Source organism: Phoxinus phoxinus (assembly GCF_949152265.1).
Source record: "Phoxinus phoxinus genome assembly, chromosome: 4".
NCBI classification, from domain to species: domain Eukaryota; kingdom Metazoa; phylum Chordata; class Actinopteri; order Cypriniformes; family Leuciscidae; genus Phoxinus; species Phoxinus phoxinus.
In genome coordinates, this window is record NC_136879.1 from 39,098,779 (window position 1) to 39,112,160 (window position 13,382).

Sequence of the window (13,382 nt, forward strand, 5' to 3'; positions counted from 1 at the left end):
CACGGAAAAAAAAAGACAAACACAAATCATCCAGGGGATGATTATGAGCCAGTTTCAGAAAGTCCGTCACGTAGTCCTCGATGGGTCGATTCCCCTGACGGAGACGCATGATCTCTACTGGATCCATCACGGGGTCCTGGGAACTACCTGCTAGATCCGTTGTTTGGTCAGTGATCAGTGCCGTCGCAGGTGGGGTGCGAGGCCCTGTGCGAACTTGAAATGCGAGGCCCTGCTCTTTGATGTGGATGCTCAATTGCGCATGAATAACAGTCACTCGTAGCTGTTCTAGTTCTATTGCACGAATAATCTCGCTGCAATACGTTTTTATCAAGTAGAATAATCATAATCATGCACATAGTCTGAGGCGCCGCAATAGTATTTGTATATAAAAAGACGCAGCGAAATCATTGCATCCCCCTTAGTGGGGCCGCTCTCTCGTTACGCTCGTTATGCGTTTACCTTTTTCAAACTGGAGCAGCGCTGACTCGCGGTAGGTAGAAAATGCATGATTTGATTTGTTAAACATGAAAAGGATTTATCCGTCTGGCATGGCAGCTCACCTCGCTCTAACTTTAACCTAGAAATATGTTCGCTATTATAGGTGCAAATCCAAGTGATTGTGGAGAGTGCGCACTGCATGACAGGCGTCGGCGCGAACACTTTCATTTTCCTATCAACAGTGGAAACAACTTTAAATACTCAATCTTTTCTGGTCATACAGAAAAGGATAATGCATCAGTCGCAAACTCACAATAACAAGTAAACGTTGTGCTTTTGTAAAATAAAATAAAACAAACAGGGCGTGCTATATGGTCTCCGTGGCGTGAACTGGAGCGCGTCTCAAAAATGAACTGAAATACAGTGTATAGCCTCAACAACATGATTAATATTTCTATATAAATCTCGAAATGTCCACTTTTAAACGAACAAATTTAATCGAAAGCAAATACCAGCTGATAAGGCTGTAGCCTAGGCCTTTAATCCGAAAGGTGCATTTCTCTCTAAAGACGCATCCACTTTGCAGCGGAGATGTATATAGATATGTTTGCAGCCGACACTGATTTAGAAATATATATTTTTTATTAATAAACAATAAAAATGCCTCGTTATTTTTTCAGACATATTATCATTAGCCTGCTTTGGCCGGTGCTTTGCGGCAAGATTTATGCATGCGCTTGAGCGCGGAATAGGCTATATTCCTCCATGCACCCAGTAGCCTATTTAAGATGAAATTAATATAAACATGAGATTAGTCGACTAATTGCTTAAATGAATGACTACTAGTCGACTAGAAAAATATTTAGTCTATAGCAATTCTAATCAATGCATTTAGTTGACATTTATTTAATTAGTAATTCTAGTATCCAGCTCTTTACGTCAAATTAGTTGAGTTAACAATTAGTTAATGAACTAATAAAATAATAACACAAAGATTAAATTAAGATAGGCTACTAACTACATATATATAGCATTTGTTCCACCACAAAAGACAGTTTTTAAGGTGACAATCCGTTACACATTTGAAGATTTACTGTATCTTGAAAATTGTTGTATTGTATATTATCTTCTGTTATAAAGATGAAGATTGACATTTCCTTTTCTCAGAACTTGATTCGTGCTTCCGAAATCGGTCGCGTTCTCTTGCAGCTGACATGTTGGCTTTCCCTCGCTTTAGCTTTCCCGCTCTCCTGTCTTCAGTTAGGACGCATTATGTACATAGCGACAATGAGAAACCCGCTTAATTTGTTGGACTTTTTATTTTATGTGACATGATAAAAAAAATAAAATAAAAAAAAACAGCATGATTGCGAGGCCCCCTAGTAGCGCGAGGCCCTGTGCGGTTGCACAGTTCGCACAGTCCATGCGACGGCTCTGTCAGTGATTCTGTCATGAATTGCGTGGAAGCAAAGACGGTAGTCGGATCTAAATGCAAGTAGTAGACTTTAATCACTCGGAACAGGATAAACTTATAACAAGGAACCGGAACACTCACATGGAACGTACATACAATCACTGACCAGGAACAAGAGAGAACACAGGGTTTAAATACACAGAGGGGAACAGGGAACGAGACACAGCTGGGGCAAATGACATAAACGAGAGGGACCATACAAACTAACAAGGCACACACCTGAAACAAAAGGAACTAATAATTAAGCAGGCTAGGGATAAATGAATACAATAAGCACACACAGAATCAAGGAAACTGAATGAAATAAAACAGACCAAACACAAAGAAACATGAATGAAATAAAACAAAGTCCAAACACACAGAAACAGAACCTGATCATCACACACTCAGTGTTCATCTGCTCCGTCACTCTGGAGAAAAACCATTTAACTGTAACCAGTGTGGTAAAGATTTTATTTCATCATCAGATCTAAAACAACACCTGAAAGTTCATTCAGACGAGAAGCCTTATGTGTGTTCTCTCTGTGGAAAGAGTTTTTCAAGACTGAACCGAATTTTATAAAACCGAGTCAAAAAGTCTCAGAAAATACAACAGAAACCAAAAACTCATTGACATCATTTGTGTGGAAGGAAATTTAAACGTTAAAACTGGAGAGAAACTGTTCTTGTAATCAAGTTAGTGTTTGCATTTTTACATTTATTCCAAAATAATAACTAAAGCCACAGGACAGTAAAAAAAATATAAACAATATTATTTGTGAAATAACGTTCTGCTTTTCTTTTTAATAGTCAACTTATTTTCAGCAGTCATCAAGCTTGTACACACTGGTCACAGACAAGGTGTACCTTTAATTTCCCCAAGCGTATTGCTCACTAAAACCTCCCACTGTCATCATGTTTGTAGTAGGCCATTTCAAGATTGATTTTGACGTGACATCTAAGTGGGTGAGTTATTTACTTTTTCATTTTACTAATTTTCAATTAGTCTTTCCATTAACGCCATCGTTTTCATTCAGGCCGATGAGAATAGCGGCATTGTCTCACGTGACTTTTGACATGTAGCCTACAGCAGAAAAACAATACTGTAACTGTAATCAAGAGAAGTTAAATATAATGTTGAATCCATATATTATATTATATAATTATTGTGCATTATTAATTATGATTTAATTAGTGTGATTAGTGTATTTGCTTCAAAACGGTGTGGAGATTTACTGAATGCGGCCCCTTTAAGAAACATGACACCGGGCGCACTGAGCATGCGCAGAAGAGGATGCGTGAGAGCCCTCTATTATTTGTTTTATTTCTTCTCTCTTTTTTCATTTTTGTTGTTTTTTCTTTTGATGTTATTTACTAGTAGTAGTCGAATACATTGGGATCCCCTGTAAGTGTATGTTATTGTTATGTTAATATTCTTGTTGAAACTTTCACCAGTTGCAGCTGAAAGTGACGCTGTTAACGATCGTGAATGAAGGACAAACGTGGGATATTTTCTCCGGATGTCGTATATTTCCAGTCTGCAGGTCAGAGATGTTATATTTATAATGTTAGAATGAATGTTTGTGTTGCATAAATGTACATTGTTCGTAGTGTAACGTACTGAGAATTAATTAGTCATTCACAGTTTGATCAGCCTCTTTTCAGTACTGTGAATGATTTCTGTTATCTTTGTTAGATTTCCGTTTAACTCATATATTAATTGAAGAATTTAACCTGTGACTTGTTTCATCCTTATAAAATCTGAAGTCCCATAAAAATGAACAACCTTCCTACTAATATAGGCTAACCATATCAAAATGTTCTACATTTTTTAAATCAAACACATGGTCATTTAATTTAAGAAGTGTAAGTATTAAAGTATTTAAATATAATCTCAGTAATCTTGAAATAGATCTGGGATCATCTGAACTTTAAAGCTGCACACATTCTCTCCGTGTGTAAAGAGTTTCACACACAGATCTCAATAATCTGCACTCTGGAGAAAAGCAATTCAACTGTGATCAGTGTGGTAAAAACTTTTTTTTAATTATCAAATCTAAAATGTCACCTGAAAACATACCGACATGAAAAATCATATATGTTTTGAATGTGGGAGGAGATTTACTGCAGCTGAACAACTGAAACAGCACCAAAACATTCATAAAAAAAAACGTACTCGGTTACTAACGTAACCTCGGTTCTCTCTAGGAGAGGGAACGAGTACTGCGTCGAAAGAACGCTACGGGAAAGTATTTCTTTGTCGAGATTGAAGCCTAAAAATTAATCCTTAATTTTGTAAACATGTAAAACGCTTTTCTGTAGCATACAACCTTAGGCGGAGCAATATTGCTCACCTATTGGCTGCTCCGCCAGAAAAGCACAGCCTATGCGAGGCCAGAGACGCTGACCAATGAGGACGCTTCGCGCCCATTCTGCGTCATCTCCCGCCGAAACAGGCGTGGCCTAGGCCTATAAATACGAGCATAGCTGTCTAACACACCGATTTTCGTCACGAAAGCGACGCAGCGTGGGCACGCACGGCATGAGACGCAGTACTCGTTCCCTCTCCTAGAGAGAACCGAGGTTACGTTAGTAACCGAGTACGTTCTCTTACGTAGAGTCCTCTCGTACTGCGTCGAAAGAACGCTACGGGAACCCCATGTAAAACGCCGTGCGTGCTCTTGGACCGACACAGACACCTAAGGGCGCGCGCGCCCTGGCATACAAGTGCCTACCCCAAGAAGTATAGGGAGAGCGGCTAAAATAGCATCATCCCTTTATAGTAGTGCCTCTAAGGGCATAATAACATATATATGATTAATATAAATATATATATGAGGGGTAATAGCATGCTCATGGGACACCATGTCAGTGAGTGATGCTTAAACATTGAAGTGACCTGGGCCGCAACGCGGGGCAGGAACACCAAAACATAGTCTTCTAGACCGAGAGCAGTTTAGCCTGCAGCGCAGGAACCTCTAGGTTATAGAACCGTATAAATGTAGACGGGGAGGCCCAGCCTGCCGCCATACAGATATCTTGAAGCGAGATTCCACTATACCAAGCCCACGAAGAGGCCATGCCTCTCGTAGAATGTGCTCTGATGCCCAGGGGGCATTCCAAACCTCTAGATGCGTAGGCTAGCGCAATGGCATCCACTACCCATCGAGATAGACTCTGTTTCGTCGCGGCTCGCCCTTTAGAGCGCCCACTGAACGAAACAAAGAGCTGCTCCGTCTGTCGAAAAACAGCAGAGCGGGACACATAAGCTCTTAATGCCCTGACCGGGCAAAGGGAGCTATTTCCGTCCTCCGAGGCCGGCAGGGCCGACAGGGAGATGACCTGAGCCCTGAACGGTGTGTTGAGGGACTTAGGTACGTACCCATGCTTCGGTTTCAACACGACTACAGAGTCGTTTGGCCCGAACTCCATACAAGAAGCTCTAACTGAGAGCGCTTGCAAATCCCCCACACGCTTCACTGAAGCGAGAGCCAGAAGAAACACGGTCTTGAAAGACAGGTGTTTCATGTCAACTGAGTGAATAGGCTCGAAAGGGGCCCCTTTCATAGCGTTCAACACTGTAGAAAGGTCCCAAACGGGGACTGAAGGAGGCCTTGGAGGGTTTAACCTCCTGGCTCCTCTAAGGAAACGGACCACCAGGTCGTTTCTGCCCAGTGAATGGCCAAGCGTTGGATTAACGAACGCTGATATGGCAGCCACATAGACTTTGAGCGTGGATGGGGTTCTTCCCTTATCCAACAGTTCTTGGAGGAAGGAGAGAATCTCCGTTTCCCCGCACTGGAGCGGTGACAGACCTTGGTCTGAACACCAGCCAGAGAACACCGACCATTTGGAAGCGTAGAGCCGTCTAGTAGACGGAGCCCTAGCCTGTTCGATCGTGTCTAACACTCCCTTTGGGAGGTTAGCGGGTACCCGTTTATGGCCCATACGTGTAGGGACCAGAGCTCCGGGCGAGGATGCAAAATCGAGCCCTTGGCCTGCGAGAGGAGGTCTCTCCTCACTGGAACCGGCCACGGGGCAGTACTCTTCAGCCGCATCAAAACTGGGAACCAGGGTTGATTCGTCCAGTATGGAGCGACTAGTAGCACCGAGCATCCGCTTTCCTTGATCCGCTCCAGCACTTGAGGCAGGAGTGAGACAGGAGGAAAAGCATAGAGCGGACGGCGGGGCCAGACACTGGCCAGCGCGTTCGTGCTCTTCGAAAAAAATTCTGGGCAGTGAGCGTTTTCCTGGCTTGCAAACAGGTCTATTTCCGCTCTGCCGAACGTTTCCCACAGCAGACGCACTGTCTGCGTGTGTAGGGACCACTCTCCTGTAGGAACGTTGTTCCGTGAGAGTCTGTCTGGGCCTACATTCAAGTGGCCTGGCACATGCGATGCTCTCAGCGAGCGCAGGTTGTGCTGGGCCCATACCAGTATGCGTTCCGCTAACCTGAATAGGTTTCGGGATCTCACGCCACCCTGGCGGTTTATGTAGGCTACTACCGACGTGTTGTCCGAACGGACCAGGACGTGGTGTCCCTTTATCCGGGGACAAAAACGCCTCAGCGCAAGGTCCACCGCCATCATTTCCAGGCAGTTTATGTGCGGTAGTTTGGTCCGTTCTGCCCACTGGCCAAAGAACGGTCTGCCGTCGAGCAGTGCTCCCCAGCCTGAGGTGGACGCGTCCGTGGACACCACCTTCAGGCTCGAGGAAGTCCCCAGGCTTACACCTGACCGGTACCAGTCTGACGCTCTCCATGGTGTCAGGGCTGAAATGCATTCCTGAGTGACCTTGAGGCGATAGCGACCGTGCAACCATGCTCGGCGCGGAACGCACACTTTCAACCAGAACTGCAGTGGGCGCATGCGCAGCAGGCCCAACTGCAGTACCGATGAGGCTGAGGCCATGAGGCCCAGCATTTTCTGAAATCTCTTGAGCGGCACTATATGGCCGCTGCGGAAGGATTTCGCCATTTGCAGGGTATTTTGCCTGCGCTGTGATGACAGCTGTGCTGTCATAGATAGCGAGTTCAGATCCAGTCCTAAAAAGGAGATCCTTTGACTGGGAAACAGTGAACTTTTCTCCCAATTGACTCTCAGACCTAAGCACTCGAGGTGATCGAGTATTAGTGTCCTGTGGTGAGCGAGTTCTGAAGGCGATTGAGCCAGAATCAGCCAATCGTCCAAATAGTTCAGAATTCGAACGCCTCGGAGTCTCAGGGGTGCCAGCGCCGCGTCCATGCACACTGTAAATGTACGAGGTGCTAGGGATAGGCCGAATGGCAGGACTGTGTACTGATATGCCCGGCCCTCGAAGGCGAATCTCAAAAATCGCCTGTGACGTGACGCAATTTGTATGTGAAAATACGCGTCTTTCAGATCTATCGCCATAAACCAGTCTCCTCGGCGAATCTGCACGAGGATTTTTCTGATCGTGAGCATTCTGAACTTTCGCTTTGTTAGCGCTTTGTTCAGACGCCTCAGATCTAAAATGGGTCTGAGACCCCCGTCCTTTTTCGGTACCAGGAAATATCTGCTGTACAGACCCCCTTCGCTCTGAGCTTGAGATAAAGGCTCTATGGCCCCTTTGCTCAATAGTTAAGCTATTTCGGCTCGAAGTAGATGTGCTACTTCTGTTTTTACCGTGGTTTCGACTTTCTCCGTGAAACGGGGTAGGCGTCGATGAAACTGCAGCGAATAGCCTCTTTTTATAGTCTCTAGCACCCATTCTGAGACCCCGGGAAGTCTTTCCCATGCATCTGCACGAGTGACTAGGGGTTGAATGTAATGTGGGCCCTGGTCGCGAAATGGCGGCGACACGAGAGCAACCGTGTGCTGTAACATGGACGCCGTGGCGTCTGAGGCGGGGGGCATGCTTAACACAGTATGCGTCCCGCGCGCGCTCTGTTCTCTGCGCGGGGAGAGCCCCGTAGGGCTCGTTATGCTTGTGAATAAACGTGGGCGCTTGGTGGCGGGCACATTTATAACACCGGGGACACTGTGTTTGTGTACTGACTGACCGTTCGTTAGTTTCGTTTTTACAGAAACCGCGGAACGTGCAGTGTGTAGTGGTTGTGGGCACTGGACAGCGGGCACGCTCACTACATGTAAAGCACAATCGGCATGAGCCGATTTTATGTGTGCAAACCCTGTGTTGAAAGGGGCTGTGCTTGTGTGAATGAATGGGCACTGGGTGGGCATTGCAGTTACACACATTACACCATCGGCCTTGGCCGGAACACCAGAAAATAAACTCTTTTTTCGATTTATCTGGGTCGCCGTGAAAACGGCGTTTGTGTGCAGGCAAACGGGCTTTACGGCCGGTTTGTTGGCTGCTGAATACACTGGTACAAACACGGAACTTAGGGCTGTACAAGCGGGAATCTTGGGTGGAAGTCCGGCCGCGGCGGGACCCGAACACCGTCTTTTTCCTAGCATAGCTAGGATGGCGCCGAGGCCTCGGGCTTCAGTGTTACCTTGGGCCGAGGACCACGCGGTGGCGGGCGGCGTCCGGCGGAGCGAGACCGTGGTCTCTCTCGGGCCTGTTGCTGCTGGGCCTGTGCGGCGGGCGCGGGGCGCTGCTGAGTTCGGGCAGGCGGCTGTTTAGGGCGGCCTGTTGCGGAACTGGAGCGCTTTGGCAGGAAATGTTTCATGGCCTGCGAAGTCTTCTGTACCTCGGCGAATCGGTCCGCGAAGTCCTTCACGGAAGATCCGAAGAGGCCAGTCGTCGAAACGGGAGCGTCGAGGAACGCCGAGCGCTCCGACTCCGCCATTTCGGAGAGAGTTAGCCACAGATGTCTCTCGGAAACGGTAGCTGAGGCCATAATCCTGCCGATGGCGTGTGCGGCGGACTTTGTAGCACGAAGAGCTAGGTCTGTGGCGCTACGTAAGTCCGGAACACTGATCGCGCCCGGGCCTTCCTCGTCTAGCTTGCGGAGGAGGTTGGCCTGGTGGATTTGAAGCACCGCCATGGTGTGCAGCGCCGATGCAGCTTGTCCAGCGGCGGAGTACACGCGGCCGTTCAACGCTGACGATGTGCGGCAAGCTCTGGATGGTAGGACTCCCTTAGCCCGCCGTCCAGCAGAGGGTGGGCAGAGGTGAGTCGCTACAGCTTCCTCGACCGGAGGGAGAGCGTGGTAGCCTCTGTCTCGAGCACCGTCCACTACGGAGAATGCTGGCGAGGCAGAAGTACGCACTCTGGCTGAAAATGGCGCCTTCCACGATTTCGCTACCTCTTCGTGAAGCTCAGGAAGAAATGGGGCGTGTCTGGAGGGTGGCGCAGCGCGGTCTCCAGAAAGGAAGCAGCCATCCAGCCGGTTAAAAGCAGGTTGTTCGGGCGTCGACCACTCGAGGCCGAGGCTCGACACGGCCTGTGTGAGCAGACGCATCAGCTCTGCCTCAACGCTGATCTTCCCTCCTCTGCGTTCCGGAACAGCGGGGGAGGGGAGATCCACGGAGCTCGCCCATCCCTCGCTCTCCGAAGCGAGAAGCGAGCAGCAGTCGTCATCCCCCTCAGATACAGCTTGCTGGTCGTCCTCCATAACGGACATAGCGGCGGGCTGCGGCTGTTGTCCGTCGGTGAGCGACTCGAGCGAAGCGTTGAGAGGAGCTAGCGGCGGTGGCGGCGGCGAGCTCCTCGTGGAGGGAGGTTCCGGGACCCGCTGAGCGCGGCGCTTCTTACGGCGCGGCGCTACAGGGGGTGGGTGAGCAGCTTCGGCAAATGATGCAAGGCGAGTCCGCAGAGTCGCGATGGGCATCATGTCGCAGTGATGGCAGCCGCCATCACCGAGAGCGATAGCTGCATGTTCCTCGCCCAAGCAGGAAACACACAGCAGGTGGTGGTCCCCGTCGATGAGCGCGGCTCGGCAGGAGCCGCAGGAAACGCGAGACATCTTTAAAAAGACACTCGTGCTCTTTCTGTGAGAAAAAATGCGTGTCGCAGTAGGCGAACACACACACAAAACACACACAAAGCAAAAGGATATTCCACGCCGAAGAAGCGCAGCAGGGAACGGCGGCTGAAGGCGGCGAAGGCGGCGGCGACTTCAGATAAGGGCTCGTCCTGCTGAAGTGCTGTTCCAAACGGCTGTGGCGGCTCGAATCCAATTCAGCGATGCGTGCAGCTTCGTGAATTTTAGAAAATCGGTGTGTTAGACAGCTATGCTCGTATTTATAGGCCTAGGCCACGCCTGTTTCGGCGGGAGATGACGCAGAATGGGCGCGAAGCGTCCTCATTGGTCAGCGTCTCTGGCCTCGCATAGGCTGTGCTTTTCTGGCGGAGCAGCCAATGGGTGAGCGATATTGCTCCGCCTAAGGTTGTATGCTACAGAAAAGCGTTTTACATGTTTACAAAATTAAGGATTAATTTTTAGGCTTCAATCTCGACAAAGAAATACTTTCCCGTAGCGTTCTTTCGACGCAGTACGAGAGAACTCTACGTAAGAGAACCTTACAAGTGCTCATATTGTGACAAAGGTTTCTCTGCACTGAAATCACATGAGCGACTTTATACTGGAGAGAAGCCGTACCTCCAAAAGTGTGTTCATTCAGATATCCATATCGCTTAAGCTTAAAGGCACACTATGTAAGATTTTTGGATCAAAATATTCAATAACCACAAGAACAATGTTATATATTTAGTTGAGTTGTGTACATTATCCTAAATGTTTTTTAAAACCATTGTGACAGTATTATGGTTTATCTACTTCAAGCCATCTTGGCTATTTTGGTAAGATAATGTATTTTTTAAGGCAATGTTAAGCGACATAGCCTTTATCACTGTATAGAATACTATAAAATAATATGATTTCTAGCTCATTCTGTGATAAGAAGCAACATTACACAGAAGGAAGTTTCAACCACTCGACCGACGCTATAACGCGAGTTTGGAGTAAAATATACTGTTATTCTCATAAATTGTATTTTGAAGATGTTAGCATTTTAGTGTCTTCTAAATGAAATCTCAATAGCATGGTTCCAGAAGTGTTTCTATAAATCTCAGAATTTTGTCATTGATTTTTCTTAAGTAAAATCACTAAAAATTTGTACAATTTACGCATTGAGCCGGATTAAGATTTCCATACCTCTGGGATTAAATCAAATTGGGCCTTTAAAATGAAGACACCAAAATACATCTTTGTTAAGAAACAACTTTTGGAGTTACAGGCATGTTAACTTTTGGTAGATTGAGTCTGTGAATGTGTGTACCGGTAGCTTTCATTTTGATGTTAACATGTTTTAAGCCATATATGTGACCTGGCCTGTGTATTAGATGAATTGCAGAACAGGGAGGACGGTAATGTCTTTTCTTATACATCCTTCAGCTGAAAGAGTGAATCTGAAGTGTGTTTATTGTCTGTCCTCTGTCAATAAACTGCAGATGTGGTTCATTAAGGTGAAATCTGCTATATATTTACAAGACTGACATTTTTTGACAACATTAATCCGTGTATCATTCGTTCAGTAGTTTTTTGATTTAATATTGAAAACGGTTCCTTTTTATTTTTTTTATTTTTTCCCTAAATAACGAAAAACAAGAATTCAGCTTGATTTTTCGTTCTGAGGTAGGAAAATTAATAGACAGCTTGTTTATTGGATTTCTACACGTGGGCGGGAATGAAACTTTCCTCTGATTTGTCGTCATCAGTTCCTCCTCAGGTCCGGCAGAATAAGAGTCCTCCGCTGCTGCAGCTGAGGTGCGGACTCTTATCTCGTTTATTGCAACTACATTTCATCTTTTTCTCATCAAACAACCAGACTAACGAATGGCTCGACACAACCCGTACCGGGGAAGAGCATAGACAGGGCTCAAACTGAATTCTTGTTTTTCGTTTTTTGGGAAAAAATTAAAAAACTAAAAAGGAACTGTTTTCTCATCTTTCTATTTTCAATATTAAATAAAAAAAGTACTGAACGAATGATTCACGGATTGGTGAGTAATTTGATTTGTATAATCAATGACAAAACATCTAGCCTTTTATCTGAGTTCTATACAAAAAATAATATTCAATGTAAAAAAAATGACTGATTTTATTATTTGTTTCAATTACCGGTAGTTTAAATGCATTATAATCATTGGTTTTTTTCTTAGTTTATATATATTGTTCAGTACCAATCATAAGAGCTGTGAAAAATAAGCAAATAATCTAGGCACTTAGATCATAATCTTGTACAGCAGCTGTCATTCACATTTTGACTATTTGTCAAAACTAACCTTTGGTACATAAAAATTATGATATTTGATAAACAGATCTCACTTGTTTTCTATTATTAAATCAGGGTTCACTTGAAAATTCTAATTTTTTCCAACAATATCTTTATTTTCAAACATAATAACATTACATAAACTAAAAAAACTCTTGCCCCACAACTCACAGAACTTTGTCCATCAGACTATCCAAAACATGACATCATAACACAAATAACTAATACAAATAAATAAGGATCTTAAATAAAACAAGGATCTAAAAAAAAACCCCCCACAAAAAACAAAGGAAACATAAATATACGATAAAATAGTAAAACAAATACGACACAAAAATATATATAAATAAATAAATTTAAAAAAGAAATATATAAAAAAAAAAATTATTTAATGGAGAGAATAAGTACAAAACCTACCATGCACAGTTCTCACCAGTGTGCACTATACATGAACTAGTAAACATTTTCCAAGTGAACTGCAGGTTACTTATGGATCGTCCCCAGACATCTCCACCAAACGAGACAAGTCTTTATTAGCAAGAAAGTTACTAAAGGGGCCCCAGATGCTATCAAAAATTGGTAGCTTTCCTCTGATTGCATACGTGATCTTTTCTAAGGGCAGATTTGCTATTAATTCTGAAAGCCATCTAGCTATCCTTGGTCTAGCCACCTCTTTCCAGGCAGTAGCAATAACTCTTTTGGCCAGCAACAAACCTATATCTAAAAATATTCTATGCTTCTTTCTTATGTTACAGTTAGCTGGATAGATACCCAATAGAAACATTTTGGGTTCTAAATGTAATTTTATCTCTAAAATTTAGCCCAAATTTTAACCCGGGAAAAAAGGATTGGAGCCTAATGCGCACTGCCCACTGTTGTATTCGTTTTGAGCCTATGCTTTATTTTTCAGTTATGCACTTTATTTTGTTTTTGCTCTTGATCTGGTTTGTTTAATAAATATTTTTTTATTTTTATTAAAATGGACGTGCCTATTGTGTTTAAGAGTAAAGCTTTAAGTTAATAGTCTATTCGTGTCTCAGCCGCGAAGCTGCGCTCTATGTTCAGCCTTGCTCTGTTCGAGCTGCACGTCTGAAATGATAGTGCCTGGGCTGTCATTATAATAGGCTACATATGATAAAAACAATTGTCTAAATTATGTTGCATATTCCTCAAAAGTTCTTGTGATGATATCACTAGTTGACAACAGTACTATTTTCGGAAATCATAGGCTATGATATAGTGCAGGTGCACGTGATGCAACGCTGTCAGAGCCGACAGACTCGAGT